The sequence below is a fragment of the Gorilla gorilla genome, chromosome 8 (assembly GCF_029281585.2).
Source record: "Gorilla gorilla gorilla isolate KB3781 chromosome 8, NHGRI_mGorGor1-v2.1_pri, whole genome shotgun sequence".
NCBI classification, from domain to species: Eukaryota; Metazoa; Chordata; class Mammalia; order Primates; family Hominidae; genus Gorilla; species Gorilla gorilla.
In genome coordinates, this window is record NC_073232.2 from 34729185 (window position 1) to 34751593 (window position 22409).

Here is a 22409-nt window from a genome sequence, read left to right on the forward strand (position 1 = left end):
TCCAGGAAACGGTCACAGTCCAGAGAAGTTGAAGGAAATATGATGACTAAATGTAACATGGTATCCTTGGAACAGAAAAAGGACATTAGGTAAAAACTGGAAATCTGAGGCCGGGCGCAGTGGCTCACGCCTGTAACCCAGCACTTTGGGAGGCCGAGGCGGGTGGATCATGAGGTCCGGAGATCGAGACCATCCTGGCTAAGATGGTGAAACCTCGTCTCCACTAAAAATACAAAAAATTATCCGGGCGTTGTGCCGAGCGCCTGTAGTCCCAGCTACTCGGGAGGCTGAGGCAGGACAATGGTGTGAATCTGGGAGGTGGAGCTTGCAGTGAGCCGAGATTGCACCACTGCACTACAGCCTGAGCGACAGAGTGAGACTCTGTCTCAAAAAAAAAAAAAAAAAAAAAAACCAAAAAAAAACCCCAAAAAAACTGGAAATCTGAATAAGGTACGGACTTGAGATGATAATAATGTATCAATATTGGTTCTTTAATTGTGGCAAATGTTCCATAGTAATATAAGATGTTAATTATAAGGTATGGGGTACATGGGAACTGTGCACTAGCTTCATAAATCTAAAGCCTTTCTAAAATGAAAAGTTTTTTTCTTTTTAAAAGCATATGGAACATGGCAACCATATCCTTTAGTCATGTTGCCAGATTAACTGATTTTCTACATAACTGACTTGATTGAATGTGAAATTGCGGGGAAGCTCTACTCAAGATTCCATGGCTCAGCTGGAGATCATAAAAGATGAATTTATAACATGGAGCTAACTCTTCACAATTGAGACGCACTTGTTACCAAGAGATGAAAATGACTATATATAACATCACGTATAGAGTTGGTAAGTTGGAGAGTTTATAAGAGAGCATCATCCCAAACCTTTCACTCTAGAAAAATACTTGGGCAAAACTGGACATGGCAGCTCATGCCTGTAATTCCAGCACCATAGGAGGCTGAGGTGGGAGGATCACTTTAAGCCCAGGAGTTCAAGACAAGCCTGGGAGCCTGGGCAACATAGGAAGACCCTGTCTCTACAAAATAATAATAATAATAATAATAGCCAGTCTCGGTGGCGTGAACCTGTAGTCCTAGCTACTCAAAGAGGCTGAGGTGGGAGGATTGTTTGAGCCCAGGAGGTAGAGACTGCAGTGAACCATGATTGTGCCATCGCACTCTAGCCTGGATAAGAGAGCAAAATCTTGAGAAAGAAAGAAAAAGAAAGAGAGAGAAAGAGAGAAAAGGAGAGAAAGGAAGGAAGGAAGGAGGGAGGGAGGGAAGGAAGGAAGGAAGGAAGGAAGGAAGGAAGGAAGGAAGGACGGACGGAAGGAAGGAAGGACGGAAAAACAAGAAAAAGACAAAAATATGTGGACAATTTTCACAAATCATGAACCTCATTTTGAGGAATAAGAAATCTGTAAAAATGCAGTGATACGTAATGCTCCCTTTACCTCCCTGACAGTAATGCACATCCATTTCTAGAGTTGAAACTTTGCTATTCAGTATAGTTGTAAGCACATGCAGTCGAAATTTCATTGCTCTGCCAGGAGAAAAGATCAAAGGCAGGAGAAAATTTTTCAAAGATGAGAGATTTTCAATATGTATGTATAAAAAGCATAAAAAGCTACTGGTTTGTGTAGTTTGTGTCTCTGTGAATTTCACTATTTTCACAAGCTATTTTCCAGCCTTTAATCCTCAAGCTAAATCCACATGACACTTTCTTTCAATATATTTCTCCTTAGGAATAACTTAAATTCTTCCTCTTTTCTATTTAAATGCTAATAACTTTGGCACTGTTAAAAAATGGAGTGATAACAGATTCAATTATTTTTTCACCATCATGATTAATAATTATTCAAAGTTTGTCCATTATGCAAGGCACCATATTAAGCATGAAGGTCTAATTTCTTCACTCCCCTCCACCCATGCATACACAATGGGTTGATATTTTCTTATTTTATAGGTGGCCTTCAGCATAGAATTTTTCTGTGTCTCAATTACTTCTGATGCAGAATTGAGACAATGGTGTTAAAGTCAGCTGGACAAAGAAGCAATGAAAACTCAAACATGTTGTTATTGATACGGATGAGCATGATATTGAATTATAAGCAGTGATATAATTTCAAATCACTCCTGGCACTTCAGATCTTATTGGATCTATATTCCATGAACATTCGCATTAGGATTTTTCAAAAAGATGTGGGGGTACTATAAGCCTATTTCAGAACTGTGAGTACATTCTTTCCATCTAAATTTCATTAGTCTGAATAGCTAAATGCTAGTTAGGTGTCTGTAAGAAATCTATCAAAATCAGAAATTTGGTGACTTGCCTTTCTATTAATGTTTAAGCAAACACAACTTCTTTTTAACTGAGAGACCTTTATTCGGAGCCTAGAAATCTAAGATATATCTTCAAAGTAAAACTGTAATTGGCACAAATTATAATTGAATTTTAATATAAAATTGCCATTCCAACTCTGCTGAAGATCATGGATAAATATATGTTCTCTAATGAACAGTTGGTAGCACAGTCACCAAAGATATGTGATTTGGGGGAGCCTACCTGAATTATTATCTTTTTAGTTATATATTTATTTCCACAAAGAGTATAAAATGTCAATCATATCCTTCTATAGTAATACGCAAAGTGATTTGGGTACTTTTAGGCCCTAGAGATATTTATGGAAATTAGCTTGTCACAGGTACTAGGGAATTATCCCAAAGAAGTTAGAATTTTCTGGGTTATTATTATCAGTGACTGAGGTCCAGGGAAACCAGTTTGCTTCCTGCCACATTGTTCGATTTAGGGATTGAATGACTCACACCAAATTGGAGACCTAAAAGTAATGTGCACGCTTCATTCCAAAGATAAGCTAGGCTCTTAGTTCAAAGACAGCCTGTAGAAGTGGCTGGCAAATGAAGAAGACTATTAGTGAAGTTTAAATTGTGAAGTCTGAGTTGAGAGCTGTGATTAAGTATGGACCAGCCAGTCCCAATTAATCACTAAGTAAGCTAGTTTTCCCCTGCGTTTCCTTCACGCATTCTGACAGTAGCTGTCTAATGAAGCTGTGGGAAGGATGTGAAGAGAAACCTAAACAATCAGCATTTCGGGTTGGAATCCTTGGTCAGTACATGAAGGCTGCTCCTACCTCCTGTCCCACCTTCACCCCCTGCTGCTGAATTGGAAAGATGACTGAAAATTTTATAGATTTCAGAAGTGAAGGAAAGAATGAAACTACAACAGGCAGAAATGGCATAGGCAAAACAGACCCTCTAAAATTTCCCTTTTCATTTTACTTTAAGAGACTCTGATATTCTACTACTTTAGAAATGCATTCAGAAAAAAAATTCATCCTCTTAAAATAATTGAGCTATTTCTGGGATGTTGAAGAGCTATTACTGTGAAAGTAATTAGTTGAGAATTAATGCGCATGGCTTCTATTACCTAATGGAGATCAAAATGTGCCAAAGGAATGAGCATTTTGATAAGAGGCAGTGTGGGAAATGATTTTGGAGTCTGAGTCCCTTTGGAAAAAGGATCAAGGACAGCATGAGGAAGGGTTCAGAAAACAAGGTGAGAAAGACCAATACCAAATACCAAATATTTTAATTTAGGCTCGTCCTGTATTCAAGAAAAAATGATGAAATATTCTTTGCAATATTCTTTGATATCAACTCAACCAATACTCTTATAGAGGAAATAAATGGTTGTTCCCTTGCCTGAGACCATAAACAACAAACCTGGTGGAAAAACTGTGTTTGAGTCCCAAGCAACCAATTTGTATGTAAACTTAAGCCCACATTTCATGAGCAATGTGAGGGCTGGGTTGCCCACTCATCTTTCACAGGAAACTCCTTAACCAAATAATTGTTTCTCCTATTTTTATGTTTATTTTGTTCTCAGTGACTAATGGTGCCAAAGAAAGTTAGTTATTCTGCATGATTGCCACTGTCTGAGCTGGCATTTTGTGATTACAGATGACCAGCTGACTCAAATAACAAGAGCCCATTTCTGTCATTCATTGAACCCGTTTCTGGGAAAGGAGAAAGAGGAGGCCAAGGGAAGAAGATGCCCTGTTCAGGTTTCAGAGGCAAAAGCTAAGGGAAATATTAGCAAACCCCGGGGGAGATTGCTTCTTTCCCAGGCCCAGAATTGGATGGTTCTGTAACTGAGAACGGCTCACAAACGGTCTATTCTTATGGAATTTTTGCTTCAGTTGTCAGTTTCAGATCACATTAGAGATCTTGATATTTGATTGTTTTCTGTCAAATGTACTGAGACTTCATTTAAATTTTCTTATTTAAAATTATTTTTAGTTAATTAAATAAAGTCAAAGTTAATGATAATAAGGAGAATAATCCATAAAACAGTTGATAATTTTGTAAGGTTAAAAATAAAGACAAATATTTTAGAATAATAGATTCTCTACAAAGATTCCCACATTTGTCTCCTAAATAAGAAAAAGTGAGTTTTTCTCCTCAAACAAGATGATCACTTGCATAATATAAGACCATTAATTCTGTTAGAAAATAATGCTTATTGACTAGAATACTCTTTTTTTTTTTTTTTTTTGAGACAGAGCCTTGCTCTGTCACCCATGCTGGCAGCTCACTGCAACCTCCACCTCCCAGGTTCAAGCAACTCTCCTGCCTCAGCATCCTGAGTAGCTGGGATTACAGGCATGTATCACCATGTCCAGCTAATTTTTTTACTTTTAGTAGAGACAGGGTTTCACCACATTTGCCAGGCTGGTCTCAAACTCTTGACCTCAAGTGATCCACTCGCCTCAGCCTCCCAAAGCACTGGGATTACAGGAGTGAACCACCACGCCCGGCCTAGAATACTCTTAAACCCAATTCCTCAACCTGTAAGTTTAAGGTGACCTTGAAATAGACAGACAAGCAGCCGAATATGTTGGTCAGTAGATGAAAACTATCTTCGAAACCATCAAAGGATGTCATAAATAAAAATAATTACTACTAATTAAGTGTGTATTGAATACATATGAGTAGAAGAAGCTTTGCATTGATAGGGTGAGAGAATATACCCTCAACAGTAGCCAGTTCATTTATCAGTAGAGATTTGTTGCATCCCTATGTTTGCACATTGTGCTCACATTAATAGTCATCAGAATATTTATTTATTAAGTTTAAGGAATTGGCTCATGAAATTACAGAGGCTGAGAAGTCCCAAGATCTGCAGTCAGCAATGCAGCAATGTGAAGACTCTAGAGAGATGATGGTCTAGTTCCAGTCCAAGGTCAAATTCCTGAGAACCAGGAGAGCCGGTCATGTTAAGTTCCAGCTTGAGTTCAAGTCCAAAGGCAGAAGAGGAGTGATTTCCCAGCTCAGTGACAGTCAGAAAGAGAGAGCAAATTCTTCCTTACTCAGCTTACTCAATTCAAATTGCCCTCCCCAGTGTAGATAGGACTGGATGGTTAGTCCTATCCAGAAGCACACTCACAGACACACCCAGAATAATGTTTCACCAAATAGCTGGCCCAGTCAGTTTGACACAAAAAATTAACCACCACAGTCACTATACACTGGCCATGTTCTACTTGTCAGAATAGAATCCCTTCGATATCTGTGGTAAGTCTACCTCTGAGTTCTGATTCTCAATACTTCAAAGGCTGCTTGTTCCTACTCCTGGTCACCAAAGCTCACCAGACCACTTCCTGTGATTTAACATTTTTGGTTAGCTACATTGAAAGGAGTCTTTCTGTTACTGTTTAAATAAAAAAACATTTGTACATGCAGAATTATGAAAAGTTTGAATTAGTTGAAAATGGACCAATAAGATAAACTTATTGATTTTAACCAGAATGGTGTCTGGAAGTCATGAGCCCATGATTTGTTAATTAATGTCCTTAAGGAAGGCACATTAACTCCAGGTGTCAAGGGGGCACCACTGAGCACACTGCACCTGTAGTATTCCAGGTGGTCGACCTCTGGGCTATGATCATGCAACTGAAAAACTGCTTGTAGGTACAAATACAATAATTGTAGCATGTCTTCTATACCATCTACTGTCCTCTCCAGCAACAGAGACCGTTTGAGCTGAATTCAAAAGATAATAGGTAAAACGTCATTCCCACCATAGTATCTCCTCATTTAACAAACAGCTCTTGGAACTTTTTTATTTTATTTTATTTATTATTATTATTTTTTTTTTTTCAAGACAGAGTTTCACTCTTGGTGACCAGGCTGGAGTGCATTGGTGCAATTGTGGCTCACTGCAACCTTCACCTCCCAGGTTCAAGCAATTCTCCTGCCTCAGCCTCCCAAGTAGCTGGGACTACAGGCATGTGCCACTGCGCCTGACTAATTTTTTGTATTTTTAGTAGAGATAGGGTTTCACCATGTTGGCCAGGCTGGTCTCAAACTCCTGACCTCAGGTGATCCACCCACCTTGGCCTCCCAAAGTGCTGGGATTACAGGCGTGAGCCACCACGACCAGCCAAGGAACTTTTTTGAGATACATCAGTGAACAAACTGGGCAAAGATGAGATTCACATTTGAATGGAGAGAGGGGAACACACTGACAATAAACAAAGATCTATTTAAAAAAATAAGGACATGATATAATATGTTACAAGAGGGACAGGCTATATAAAAAAGAGATAGTGAAGTAGGTAAAGAGGGGTCAGGAGTATTAGGGGAAAAGTTGAAGTTTTGAATAAGGGTGAGGCAGGCTTACTTGAGAAGGTAATGGGGTTAAGAAAGACTTGAAGGAGGTGTGGGAAGATGCCTTGAAAATATCTTGGGAAGAACTTTCCAAGGATAGAGAAAGCCAGTGCAAAGACTGTAACCTAGAGATTGCTTTTCACTCATATTCATCATGATTTCCATTCATTTACTGACAGAACAACTATTAAATACTTACTGAACAGTTACCATGTGCTTAGGACCATTTTAGGCACCTAGGACAAAGTTCCTACCCTCACAAAGCCTATATTATGGAAAACAATTGATATGATTTGGCTATGTCCCCACTCAAATCTTATCTTGAATTGTAGCTCCCATAATTCCCACAGGTTATGGGAGAGACCTGGTGGGAGAAAATTGAATCATGGGGGCAGTTTCCCCCATACTGTTCTCGTGGGGGAATAAGTGAATAAGCCTCATGAGATCTGATGGTTTGATAAGGGGTTCCCCCTTTCATTTGGCTCTCATTCTCTCTTGTCTGCCACCATGTAAGACGTGCCTTTTGCCTCCCACCATGATTGTGAGGCTTCCCCAGCCACGTGGAACTGTGAGTTCATTAAACCTCTTTTTCTTTATAAATTACCTAGTCTCAGGTATGTCTTTATCAGCAGCATGAAAATGGACTAATACAATACATGAGTTGATAAGCATATAACATGATGTCAGATGGTGAGAAGTATAATAAAGAAAATTAAGTGGGGTAAGGAGACAGAGAGTGACAGAGGTGCTACCTCAGGTAGGGTGGTCAGGGCAGACCTCCTAAAGGAGTCATTTTGACTGACATCTGAATAAAGTGACAGTGCAAGCCATGTGAATGTTTAAGAGGGAGTGTGTGCCTGGAAGAAGGAATAGCAGTTGTACATGCCCTGAGAAAATGACTGGGGTACAATTAAAGAAGACAACCAAGAGAGCTAATGTGGCACAGCCGGAGCAAGAAAAAACAGCCAGTGATATGAAGATGTAGCACCTCTAGACAATGGTAAGGACTTGGGCTTCCACTCTGAAGGAGACAGACAGCATGGAAGCTGGGAATTTGAGAGCAAAGGTGTGACATGATCTGACTGGTGTTTGAAGAATCACTGTATGGGCAATATTGAGACTTGTCACTATAGCGTGGCAAGTTTGGAAGAAGAGAGGCCAATTTGGAGGCTGTTGGGAATACTCCACATGAGAGATGTTAATGACACAGACTAGGATAGTAGCAGGAGAGACACTGAGAGGTGCTATTTTTTCCATATATGTTGAAGGTGGTGTCAACAGGATTTATTGATAGGGTGAAGGTAGGAGTTGGAGGAAATAAAGAGAATTCAAAAGCTAACTCCAAAATGAATCTGATTCACTGTGGTGAAATAGACGAGTGGCACTCAAGGGAATGGAGCAGATTGGGGTGGGGAAGGATCATGATTCTGGTTTCGAACAGGTTTGGTTGGAGATGCCTTTTAGATGCCTCAGAGAAGAGAGTGATCAGACGGGAGGATCCGTGACACTGGGGTTAGGAGAGGGTCTGAGCTGGGATTTAAATTTGAGAATCACCAACATATAGATGTGATTTATAGTAACGGGAAGAGAATGTCTGTGGAATGAATGTAGATAGAGATGAGAAGAAATGTGAGGCCTGAGCCCTGGAGCACTCCAGTGTTTTATAATTTGGGAAAAATAGGAGAATCTAGCAAAAAGTATTTTTAAAAAGATGGAGAAGAAACAACTATGGAGGTAGTAGATAAACAAGACAGTGCTCTGCTTCAGAAGGAAAGGCAGATTCTGCCAAATGGACCTGAGACACCAAAGGAGAGGGCAGAGAATTAAGTATTGGCTTTGTACTGCGGATGTCCCCGTATCCTTCATAAGAGTGATTACTTGGCAAGATGTGGATGAAGACCATTGGCATGTATTCAAGAGATAAAGTGTTAAGGGCAGGCAAAGACAAATCTTTTAGAAAATTTCACTATATAAGTAAAGAAAGAAATGAAACAGTCGCTTTAAAAGGAGATGAGAAGAAGGAAGCCTTTGTTTAACTTCTTGGCAGGAACGTCATCTTTGAGGAGGTGAGAAGACCTGGGATTCAGTGCATGGTGGAGAGATTGACCTTAGATAAAGCTACGGACAATTTATCCATTGTCATAGGAAGGAAGGCAGGGTTATGGGCCGAGATGCAGATGTATCTGCCAATTTAAAGGTAGCAAGAATGGAAAGTTCTTTTCTAATCACTTCCATCATCTTAGAAAACTGATAAACAGGAACCAGCTGGGAGTAAGGAGGGGTGATATGGTTTGGCTGTGTCCCCACCCACATCTCATCTTGAATTGCAGTTTCCATAATTCCCACGTGTTGTGGGAGGGACCCAGTGGGAGATAATTGAATCATGGGGGCGGTTTCCCCCATACTGTTCTCATGGTAGTGAGTAAGTCTCAAGAGATATATGTTTTTATAAGGGGTTTCCTCTTTCGCTTGGTTATTCTCTTTTCTACCACCATGTAAAACATCCCTTTGCTCTTTCTTCATCTTCTGCCATAATTGTGAGGCCTCCCTAGCCACGTGGAACTGTGAGTCAATTAAACCTCCTTCCTTTATAAATTACCCAGCCCTGGATATGTTTTATAATTTGGGAAAATGGACTAATACAAGGGGGAAGGAAGAGTCTTGAGAGAGAGGAGAGAATAGTCTTCTGGGAGTGATGTGATCAAGGTCAACAGACAATGCTGAGGTCCCCTTGAACTTTGAGTTCATACATTCACAACCATACAGCAAGGAGGATCATGTTTTTCTCCAACTGTTTTCAGTTCTTTGGATACAAAAGTAGACTGGGCAGAGAAGTGGGATGAATCCACAGAGGTTTTGTCACATGTGCCAGGGCAGAGGGAGAGAAGTACAAGAGATTTTGTCATAATGCAAGGGAATCATAATGATGGGCCATGGACTCTAATCTGAGGAAGAAGAGAAATGAACACTGAAGGGAGATTAAAAACATTGGAAGGGTAGCATGAGTGGGCTGGAAATCTTCTATTGGGGCCGGGCGCAGTGGCTCAAGCCTGTAATCCCAGCACTTTGGGAGGCCGAGGTGGCAAATCACTTGAGGTTAGGACTTTGAGACCAGCCTGGCCAACATGGTGAAACCACGTCTCTACTAGAAATTCAAGAATTACCTGCTCATGGTGTCGTGCGCCTGTAGTCCCAGCTACTCAGGAGGCTGGGGCGCAAGAATCGTTTGAATCTGGGAGGTGGAGGTTGCAGAGAGCCGAGATCGTGCCACTGCACTCCAGCCTGGACAACAGAGTGAGACTCCATCTCAAAAAAAAAAAAAAAAAAAAAGAAGAAGAAGAAAGAAAGAAAGAGAAAAAGAAAAAAGAAAAAGAAATCTTCTATTGGAATTTCACAGATTACTCAAGGAATTCTTAATGCAATAGAAAGGATCAAAATTGCTTATTTTGGGGAGATGACAGCATGACATTGGAAAAATTTCTTTTTCTCCTACTCTTCTTCCTCTTTTTCCACCTCCTTCTTTTCTTTTAGCAATTTCACATATGCCAAAAAGTGAAATCAACTATTCACTAATGAAAAGGCATAAATCCTGTGAATTGACTGCCTCTAGTAAAGGGACCTAAACACCCACTGTTTCATCTAGAATATGAAGACCTGTTAATTGGGTTATCTTTCAAAAAAATTGTACTAAAAGAGGAAATTACAAGTCATGTAAATTGAAGAAAATCGCACTGGAATGATGCAATGATGCAATGATGCAATCCTATTGGTTGCTGCAATTTTCAGCACAGGGAAAGTTTCACTCAGGCAGAAAGAGCCCCATGAAGTCAAGAGCAGATGACCACATTGCTCAAGTTCATTTCCATCTCCCCATGCAGGCACAGCCTGAGTCGCAGCTCAGTCCTGAGTTAAGTACTTAGAAAGGCAAATTAACCATTTCAGGTCAGCAGGGTACCATTGCACACATAGCAACAATGATTTTAAAAGTGCTAAAATCAACTTGCATTGACAATAGGCTTTCCAAGCCAGAAGGAATCTGCTATGATGCAGAAGAGGGCTCAGTGGCTCACGGCACCCCATGAAGTCAACAGCATCTTAGAAAATATTTGAACCAAGCAGAACAAAGTGATCATTTGAGTTCCCCCAAGATGACCTAATTTTTTACATGGTGAGGAGGGGCTTAGAGATCATAACTATAAGCTACAAATCTGATCTAGAAAGACCTCGGTAATTTTTTAAAATCTCTTTTATTTACGCTTCTCTGAGCTACATTCCCTGGAGTATAAGGATTAGATCAGAGACATTTATGGAAGGAAACTTATATATTCTAGGCTGGTATTTAAAAGTTTAAATTGTAATTCTCCTGCCTCAGCCTCCCAAGTAGCTGGGATTACAAGCATGCACCACCACACCTAGTTAATTTTTTTTTTTTTTTTTTTAAGATGAAGTCTCACTCTGTCGCCCAGACTGGAGTGCAGTGGCGCGATCTCAGCTCACTGCAACCTCCGCCTCCCAGGTTCAAGCGATTCTCCTGCCTCAGCCTCCCTAGTAGCTGGGACTACAGGCAAATGCCACCACGCCCAACTAATTTTTGTATTTTTTTTAGTAGAGATGGGGTTTCACCATATTGGCCAGGCTGGTCTTGAACTCCTGACCTCGTGATCCACCCGCCTCGGCCTCCCAAAGTGCTGGGATTACAGGCGTGAGCCACCGCACCTGGCCTAATTTTGTATTTTTAGTAAAGACTGGGTTTCACCATGTTAGTCAGGCTGGTCTCAAACTCCTGACTTCAGGTGATCCACCCGCCTTGGCCTCCCAAAGTGCTGGGATTACAGGCATGAGCCACCGCTTGAACCCGGGAGGCAGAGGTTGCAGTGAACTGAGATTGCACCATTGCACTCCAGCTTGGACAACAACAGCAAAACTCCGTCTCAAAAAAAAAAAAAAAAGTATAAATTGCATAAGCTATAAAATTGTGCCATCCCCAGTAGCCTGTATGAGTCTTAAAAACTCTCTCCTTAGAAAGTTTCTGTGTTCTGAAATCACACTTTCGTCTGTCCCTCAAGGCTGTGAACATTGGGTCCAAGACTCCCAACCTTTCTACTCCTCCCTTCCATGAAGAAGAAGGGAGCTGTGACATGAGTCACCCCACCATGGACAAGATACTTCTCATATATGTCTGATACACAGCAGAGGTATGTGTTATTCTATCTTCATTTGACAGGACAGGAAACTGGGTGTATGATGTTTGCCCAAGTCACTGATCAACCAAGTGCCTGAGTTGGGATTCAAACTCAGGCTTATAAATCTGACTGACTAAAAAAATCTCTTGCAGCCAGGTGCCATGACTCATGCCTGTAATCCCAGCACTTTGGGAGGCCGAGGTGGGTGGATTGCCTGAGCTCAGGAGTTTGAGACCATTCTGGGCAACATGGAGAAATCCCCTCTCCACCAAAAATACAAAAAAAAAAAAAAAACTAGCTGGGCATGATGGTGGACACCTGTAGTCACAGCTACTAGGGAGGTTGGGGCATGAGGCAGAGGTTGCAGTGAGCCGAGATGGTGCCACTGCACTCCAGCCTGAGTGACAGAGCGACACTCTGCCTCAAAAAATAAAAAAGAAAAGAAAAGAAAAGAAAAAATCTTGCTGCTCTTACCAAACCAAGTGAGAGGTGACAGCGTGCTGGCAGTCCTCACAGCCCTCCCTCGCTCTCGGCACCTCCTCTGCCTGGGCTCCCACTTTGGCGGCACTTGAGGAGCCCTTCAGCCCACCGCTGCACTGTGGGAGCCCCTTTCTGGGCTGGTCAACACCAGAGCCAGCTCCTTCAGCTTGCCGGGAGGTGTGGAGGGAGAGGCGCGAGCGGGAACCAGGGACGCGCGGCGCTTGCGGGCCAGCTGGAGTTCCGGGTGGGCGTGGGCTTGGCGGTCCCCGCACTGGGAGCAGCCGGCCGGCCCTGCCGACCCCGGGCAATGAGGGGCTTAGCACCCAGGCCAGTGGCTGCGGAGGGTGTACTGGGTCCCCCAGCAGTGCCGGCCCACCGGTGCTACGCTGGATTTCTTGCCGGGCCTTAGCTGCCTTCCCGCCGGGCAGGGCTCAGGACCTGCAGCCCGCCATGCCTGAGCCTCCCCCAACTCCGTGGGCTCCTGTGCGGACAGAGCCTCCCCGACGAGCGCCACCCCCTGCTCCAGGGCGCCCAGTCCCCAGTCCCATCGACCACCCAAGGGCTGAGGAGTGGGGGCGCACGGCACGGGACTGGCAGGCAGCTCCACCTGCAGCCCCCGTACAGGATCCACTGGGTGAAGCCAGCTGGGCTTCTGAGTCTGGTGGGGACTTGGAGGACCTTTATGTCTAGCTCAGGGATTGTAAATACACCAATGGGCACTCTGTATCTAGCTCAAGGTTTGTAAACACACCAATCAGCACCCTGTGTCTAGCTCAGGGTTTGTGAATGCACCAATTGACACTCTGTATCTAGCTACTCTGGTGGGGCCTTGGACAACCTTTGTGTCCACACTCTGTATCTAGCTAATCTGGTGGGGAAATGGAGAACCTTTGTGTCTAGCTCAGGGATTGTAAACGCACCAATCAGCGCCCTGTCAAAACAGACCCCCCACCCCCACCCCACCCTGCTCTACCAATCCGCAGGATGTGGGTGGGGCCAGATTAGAGAATAAAAGCAGGCTGCCTGAGCCCCAGTGGTAACCCGCTGGGGTCTCCTTCCACACTGTGGAAGCTTTGTTTTTTCGCTCTTTGCAATAAATCTTGCTACTGCTCACTCTTTGGGTCCACACTGCCTTTATGAGCTGTAACACTCACCGCAAAGGTCTGCAGCTTCACTCCTGAAGCCAGCGAGACCACGAACCCACCAGGAGGAAGGAACAACTCCAGACGCGCCGCTTTAAGAGCTGTAACACTCACCGAGAAGGTCTGCAGCTTCACTCCTGAGCCAGTGAGACCACGAACCCACCAGAAGGAAGAAACTCCGAACATCAGAAGGAACAAACTCCAGATGCGCCACCTTAAGAGCTGTAACACCCACCGCGAGGGTCCACAGCTTCATTCTTCAAGTCTGAGACCAAGAACCCACCAATTCCGGATACACAAGCAATGCTGATTGCTTCACTTTGAAAGCTTTCCGGCCGGGTGCGGTGGCTCACACCTATAATCGCAGTACTTTCGGAGTCCGAGGTGGGCTGATCACTTCAGGTCAGTAGTTCGAGACCAGCCTGGCCAATATGGTAAAACCCCGTCTCTACTAAAAATACAAAATTAGCCAGGCGTGGTGACAGGCACCTGTAATCCCAGTTACTCGGGAGGCTGAGGCAGGAGAATTGCTTGAGCCTGGGAGGCAGAGGTTGCAGTGAGCCAATATCGAGCCACTGCACTCCAGCCTGGGTGACACAGCAAGACTCTTTCTCAAAAACAAAACAAAACAAATCTAAAAAACTTTCTAACTTTTTTTAAGTGTGAACATCCTCAAACCACACATCCTTGGAAAACCCCATGGGATCACTTCTACTCTCATGATGGTTGTCTTCTCTAGCATCTTGTGGTTACGAAGCATTTCAGGTAAGAGCACAGGCTTTCTGGCCAGGAAGACTTGAGGTGAGTCCCAGCTCTGTCATGTCATAGGTAGGTGACCTAGCTCTTAGCTATTAGGTTGGTGCCATTACTTTTAATGGCAAGAACTGCAATTACTTTTGCACCAGACTGAAAGCCTCTGTTTCATTCAAGAAAAAAGGAGACATTACACTGTTTCTTTCTTCATAGGGTTATTGTGCAGATTGAATGAGATAACGAATACAAAGGATTTAGCACATGCCTTAAAAATGTGTATTAGGTTATATTTTTAAAATGTCAGCTATACAAGTTAGATTACCATTATTTTAACAGTTCGTCTAATTCATTCTTGTGACATCTATTAGTTGTTTTTTATTTAGCCTTTCAACCACTCTTGTCTCTCTGACTTGTTTAAAAGCCTTTAAAGCTTGGATCGTGTTTTGTTCCTTTGTATCCTCTTACACATAGCACAGGTTTTCCAAAAATATTTGTTGAGTTGATTTCATTTCATAATGTGTTCTCTTTAAATAGCAACCAGAAGCACAATTCAAAATAAACTGTAGATTTTGGTGATGAATTTCTTTTCTTGTGATTAGTGGCTCTTTGTCTTGCTTTTGTCCTGAGCCTATGTTTTGAGATAACACTTGGGGGCAGCATTGAGTCAGTCTGCACTTCCCCTGTTGTGAACTAGAAGGAAATATGAAATCCAAAGGTAGCGGCTGACAGATAGGAAATGAATGTCTCCAAATACATCAGTAGCTTTAAAATGACTGTGCACTTTGCTACAGAAATCTATTTAAAAGCAGCACACCCTTCTGCAGATCTCAGGGGAGCTCTTGAGGATAAATGACTTGTTTTCTCTCTAACCCTGGGGGGCAATACAAACTGTAAGATGTTTAACCATTTACTCACACAGCAAAATGGAGCAAACCTACAAGCTACATTATAAAGGAAGATAAATTTAGCATGCATTTACGATGTGAAAAAGCACAGCTACTGCTCTGGTTGTTTAAATACTACATCAGTAATTGCAGTCCATTAAGTCAGTTAAACAAAACAGTGAATTAAAATTTTCCATTAGCCAGATTTTTTGCCCTACAACACTAAAGAGAAGAAAGGTAAATGTAGTAGCACAGCAAGTTGATAGCAGAGGTTCATTTGGTTAAGCAACTTTTTAAAACGTCCTATGCCCTGCACAGATGTTATCCAGTCTCCTATAGCCACAATGACATCACTACAAATATATGCTTAGATAATCTATCAATGTTCAGAATCTTTGCCTCTAGGTACTGCAAGATTCTTACCAGTTATAATAAAACTAGTGTGCCAATTATCTGATAAAACAAAGTACACTTGGGTGTTTCCAAAAAAATTTTTTGTAATGGTACAAAAAAAACTCATAGAAAACACTTTTTTTTTTTTTTTTTTTTTTAGCAACTTGGCCCTGTCTCTACCTCTCACCAGAATCTGAAGAAATTGCATATATTTTTGTACCAACAGGGTTCCTATGAAACCAAATGGAAAAGTACAATAGGATACACCAGTTTCTTCACAGGTCCACAATCTAATTTGTCTTATACCTATTCCCTGATTAATTATAGAGGTATTTATTCTTTATTTGTTCATTCAACATTCACTGAACATCCAATATGTGTCCAGTACTGGGAATATAAGGATGAATAACACATTATCTATGTTTTTAAAAAGTTCAGTCTAGGAGAAATGAACATACAGACATACACACATCTGCAAATAATTGCAATCACACTGATTTCTTTTGGACCTGGAATCTCTTATTCTTTTCATAGCTAAACAAAATAACATCTCAGAGTGTAATCTCAAAGAACATAAATCTCTACTTTACGGAAGAGGAAAGTGAAGTCCACAGACAGTAAAGGACTGACCAACCAGCCAGTTAGTGCAAAGCCAATAAAGGAGCTTGTTGACTCCCAACTGATGTGTTTCCACCACATAATATGATTACCCTTTTATATGGTTTGGCTGTGTCTACCCAAATCTCATCTTGAATTGTAGATCCCATAATTCCCATGTTGAGGGAGGGACCCGGTGGGAGGTAATTGAATAATGGGGGAGAGTCTCGTGATAGTGAATAAGTCTCACAAGATCTGATGTTTTTATAAAGGAGAGTTCCTCTACACAAGTTCTTTTGCCTGCCACCATGTAAAGATATGCCTTTGCTCCTCCTTTGCTTTCCGCCATGATTGTGAGGCCTCCCCAGCCATGTGGAACTCTGAGTCAATTAAAACTCATTCCTTTATAAATTACCCAGTCTCAGGTATGTCTTTATTAGCAGCATGAGAACAGACTAATATACCCCTGCATGTGAGATTGTTGAGATAAGGCATTATAGCTTGTATGTCCTTGTATTTTCAAAGTCTCTAGTAGAAATCTTTAATAAACATTTATTTATTGACTTTAATATCTCTCCTGCTGTCATCTGTCCAGATATAAATCTCACCATTATGAAAGCTTTCATAAGGCAGCTAACTTTTAAATTGTTTAGTCTTTGAGATTATTTTCAGTTGACCAAAGCAGATATTTTCCTTTCACTAATGCTCAATTTCCCAAGGCTTGGCCTTGGGAATTGATTGAGGACAGGCTAATAATGGGCATTCACATATGAGTGCATCTGAATTCGACCTTGCATTACCTTTCATACTTTTCCACCCACTTCCAACCAACAAGATCTCCCTATTTATATTCTGGGGATTTAACATTTAAGGCTGAATCACAAAAAGCCTGTTGGGTAGTTTGTGCTTCTGCATATCTAGTAGTATGCTGGAAAATATTTAATAATAGATCTAGGAGAGGAAAAAAAGCCCTGATAAATAGCATTTGCCAATTTCCATGGTGTAAATACTTTCACCATGGTAAATTTCATCCTACCAATGTATCAGTGCATACTGAACTCAGCACAGAGAAGAAATATACACAATCTGCTCTCACTAATCAGTGCAAGCCAGCTCCAGCTAACAACTGCCCCACTGCTCTCAACATGAAGACTCAGCAGTGATCTGTCCTCACTTCTGCTGCCTGATGCTCTTGTCATTGCTTAGCTATATGAGAGACTGCTAGGCTCGGCTTGTAGGGTTGGTAAGTGCAATCAGCAATAGGCCTGATTGTAAGACAGATTTTGAACTTGGTAGGAATATAAGGGGAAAATCAGTTATTAAACTAAATTAACCCTTTTCCTGTTTGCTCTGGGAATACTTGCCGGCGGGCTTTCAGCTGCAGTGTTTACCCCAAGATAACTTTGCCACAAAATATCTCACTTTTATTATTATTTTTGCATCACTCTGGTATATCGACTTGAGAAGCAAAAGACATCATTCTATTTATAGCATTCTGTTTTTAGTAGTAGTATTTCCATTTACAAAACACATTAATTCTCAACCACTGAAAATGTCAAATCCTAGAAAATGTAGCATTCCTACACATGATGTTAACATCATTCTCTAACAGTTGGCTGAAGATTCATTTGATGAATCCGATTTTTCCAAAATAGATGATTCTAATGATTCAGATGATTCTAATGTTAGTTCTGTTTAGAAATAATTCCAAGAACAGTTTTTATGTTTCATTTTCACATTGAAAATCAGTCAGATTTGCTTCAGCCTCAAAGAGGGCGTTTACGTAAAATTAAATGAATGCTGATAGCAAGCTGCATTTTTTTTTATGGGAAAAGATTTAACTTATGAAATTAATGAAGATATAAGAGAAAGGAGGCAACTAACTACACTCACCTGATAATTATTATTGTTTTGACATACAGGTATCGCTCATACCCTTTGTGTGAAAACAATCGAGAAAGTGCTGGCTGAAATTACAGATGGAGGCTTGACTCTAAAAACCAACAGATGCCTCAAGGGTTTGAATCTGCAGCTTTAGCTAATCAGACCGGGCTACAGTGTTGAAATTCAAGAGGCAAAGAGAAAAACAGCAAAAGGGATAGTGAGAAAGACTTGAGGGTAGAGACGCAATGTTTGAGCAGCAAATTTATTTACATGTTTGCTCAGCCAGTCAGCCAATGGGTGTTTATGCACCCTCCAAATCCCTATGCCGAAGTCCTAACTCCCAATGTGATTGTTACAGGAAAGTGGTCCCTATACAGACTCCAAGAGAGGGTTCTTCGATCTTGTGCAAGAAAGAAGTCAGTGTGAGTCCATAGAGTAAAGTGAATGCAAGTTTATTAGGAAAGTAAAGGAGAAAAGAATGGCTACTCCATAGACAGAGCAGCCCCAAGGGCTGCTGGTTGCCCATTTTTATGGTTATTTCTTGATGATATGCTAAACAAGGGGTGGATTATTCATGCCTCCCCTTTTTAGACCATATAGAGTAACTTCCTGATGTTATCATGGCATTTGTAAACTGTCATGGCGCTGGTGGGAGTGTAGCAGTGAGGACAACTAGAGGTCACTCTCATCACCATCTTGGTTTTAGTGGATTTTGGCTGGCCTCTTTACTGCGACCTGTTTTATCAGCAAGGTCTTTATGACCTGTGTCTTATGCGGACTTAGGCAGACTTCCTATCTCATCCTGTGACTTAGAATGCCTTAACTGTCTGGGAATGCAACCCAGTAGGTCTCAGCTTCATTTTACCCAGCCCCTATTCAAGATGGAGTTGCTGTGGTTCATACACCTCTGGCATGATGAAAACGGGTGGGACCTTTGGGAAATGGCTAGGCCAGGGGACTAAAGCCCTCATCATGGGATTAGTGCCCTTATAAAAAGAACTCAGAAAGCTTGTTCTGTCTCTTGCACGTGAGGACAACGGCAAACCAGGAAGCAGGCCCTCCACAGAGCCGAATTTGCTGGCACCTTGATCTTGACTTCCAGCCTCCAGCACTGTGTGAAATAGATGTCTGTTGTTTAAGCCTCCCACTCCTTGATAATTTGTTATAATCAGCCAGAGCTGACTGGGACAATGGGTATTTATTGAGAATCCTTTTCTGCGTTCCTACGAGTTTGGAATTCTAGAAAAGGATCTCAAGGGACATCGAAAGGGAAAGAATTGGCACTAAGATATTTGTTCTATCATCATGCAAATATCAATCCCCTGTTCTCCTTCCCAGTTCCAACTCTGGGGCTGTGAAAATGATACTGGTGGGCTAGGGGAGGTCCCCAAATGCTGGTGGGACCTTGACGCCGGCTGGTGACCAGGCTCTCGCTACTGTTGAGAGAAGGAATTCAAGGATGAGTCGGAAAATAGTGCACACTCAAGAAGAGTGAGTGTGGGTGGGCTCAAGAGAGAGTCCTGCAGTGTTTGGGGCTGCTACCTTTATGGGTTTTTCAAACCAAGGGGTGGAATATTCATGAAAATTCCCAGAAAAAAAGATGGCAATTTCTCAGAATTGTGGTGCCACCCATTTTTACACTAAATATGGGTGGTCTCAGGACTGTCACAGCGCTGGTGGATGTGTGATTAGTATGCTAATGAGCATTTAATGAGGTCCTAGATGAAACCTAGGTCAAATCCAACGCCATGTTGGGTCCAGTCAGTCTTAGCCAGCTTGGTCCACACTCTGGTGTTTCAGAGTCTTATCAGCCTATAGCCTCTAGTCATGTGAAACTGCTGCCTGGAATTTTTTATTCTCCTGTGACCACCCTGTATTATTCCTGTGTCAGAAAGAGCAAGGAAAATGATCTGCACCTCAGTCTGATCTAATGGATCCAATCGCAGCTGGGTTATCAATGTCCAGGAGAAGGAGCCTCTGCCTTTTTCCAGGGGAAATTCTTTAGCAACAGGCTTTATTGCCATCACCAGCCCAACCGGAGTTAGCCCGAAAGTGACAATCCCTAAAGTTCTCAAACATTGAGCTTGGACTTAGATGTTTACTCAAGACCAGAGAAACCTTCATTTACATCTTTACCTGGCCCTTTCCAGGGTCCCCTCTGCTGCAGGGTATTTGTCTAACAGTGCCCTCTACGCAAGACTGCATCAGGGCTGCACTTTCTGTACCTCTCCTTTCCTGTGGCTGTAACATGGTGGGTTTCTGCATGACCATGTCTGATAGTAATCCTCAACAGGCTGACTGTCTTCCAAAAACCATACATGCACTCTGTTCAAAGATATGCCCTGACTCCTATGCTTACTTTACATTATAACTCTACACAAATTTAAATGTTTATATTACCTTTAAATTGCATCTCTAAATAGAGCTGCCTGATTTTTTCATTGTCCTTATATTTTTAATTCTGTTTTTTGAATTTAGATTATGAAGTGTATCTTATTACCTAGAATACATATTAGTGGATTTTATGGTAAGGTGTGTCCTCATGCTTTTGAAATAGAAGAAGAAATTATTTAGGCAGATAGTGAGTGTAAAGAAGTCCTCAGTAAGGTTTTCCTTTTAAAGAAAAGCAGTCCCAAATCATGTTCTTTTCTAACAAAGAGTAGCCAGTAAAATTGAGCTGAAGACAGAAAGGCAGGCTAGAAGCCTGCATAGGTGAATGCCGGCAGCTATGCCAATAGGAAAAGGCTACCTGGGACTAGGCTTGTTCAAAATGGTGGCTCCATCTTCTTTTCTCTTTGCCAGTCACGTGTACAGTAAGGGGCAGGCAACATGGCCCCCACCAGGCAATACCCCATTTGCATAATAAGATTAGGGTGGAGTGGCCAGCTTCCCTGCGCGTTATGTAAACATCGCACCTGGTCCAACCTATCTTTGGGCTCTGTGTAAATCAGACACCGCCTCCTCAAGCTTGTCTATAAAATCCGGTGCACTCCACCACAAGCCAGAAGTCCCATTTGAGCACCCCTCTCTCTTGCAAGACAGAGAGCTACTCTCCTTTCTCTTTCTTTTGCCTATTACACCTCTGCTCCTAAACCCACTTCTTGTGTACGCTTACTCGATTTCCTTGTCGTTAGATGACAAATCTTCAGTATTATCCCAGACAGTGACGCCGCTTCACTTTTAATCCTTAACAGCATGTATTAACAACCCCACATATTCTGATGTCCATGTGCTCTTTCCTGTCTGCCTGGTATATGACATCTTCCCACTGGCAGCTAAACCAAGGAACACCCACCATTGTAACGACTGGTCCATACTCTTTGGTTGTAAGGAGATATCTTGGGCATGAGTCAATAAAACCTGAAACAAGGGAGGGAGATATTTTGGAAGAAAAAAATGTATTTCTTCCACCCATCTTTCCCAAATTGTGGTGGAGACAGGAGACAGGAGGGAAACTGCTCAACAAGTTGAGGAAACTAGTGAGGATTAGTGCTTGTTTGATATGTTCTCTGGTAGTTGGCATTTCACAGAAATGTTGGTGAGGGGTCATAGGGCAGTGCGTGTGCATGTGCGTGTGCGTGTGTGTGTATCTGCTGCGAGGCTGACAGCCTTGGGTTTCCCAAAGGCTCAGAGGTAAAGTTAGGGCAGAATCCTAGCCAAAGAAATTACATCTATTGTGAAAGACACGTGACTGTGGATAGTTCCTGTGCACTAACAGATAAATTCCCCCTGAACCCTAGGAGATGCTTTCCAAAAAGTCAAGAAAGGACAGTCTTCACTTGACTGAATTTGAGAATTGTGGAATTAGACCTTGATCGGAATGTAAAATAGAGAACAAAATATGATGCAGAGACAGATTGACTGAGAAATTGTTCGACTAGATAGAAGAAAAATCTCAGAAGTGACTAAGTTACACTTTACACCAAGAGTAGAATTAGCCACTGAGAATCAAAAGTCAACTTGAGTTACAGAGATAAAGAAAGCAGTATCTCCACAAACCTGAGTCTTGTCAATTATCATGACCATGAGAATGTATATGTCACTCACATATATAATCCATTGTAAACTATTTAGTGTCATATTCCCCAAAATATTACATAATCCATTGTAAACTATTTAGTGTCATATTAGTCAAAATAATGCCTCCAGCTTCCTGCCCCCCTAGTATGAATGAGGTTGATGGAATATTGACTCTATTTTCAATCACTTAAAGAGCATTGATGTTAGTGCTGTTTAGACACAGACTTCATTGTCTACTGCATTTATATCACCTCTGATTCTTTCTGGTAGATGATAATTCTGAGTTTAAGTGTGGAGGAAAGAAATGCTTATTGACATAGGTTCATCTTCTAAACATCAGCTGTGAAAGGAGATAACAAGTCATTTTATATGCTTGTAAGC

General features: G+C 41.8%; 1 protein-coding gene across 4 annotated transcripts in view; it reads right to left on the minus strand.

Moving 5' to 3' along the window:
* Positions 1-22409, minus strand: part of LOC109028431 (uncharacterized) — a 98228-nt gene that overhangs the window by 66224 nt on the left and 9595 nt on the right. The gene's annotated exons all lie outside the window — the stretch shown is intronic.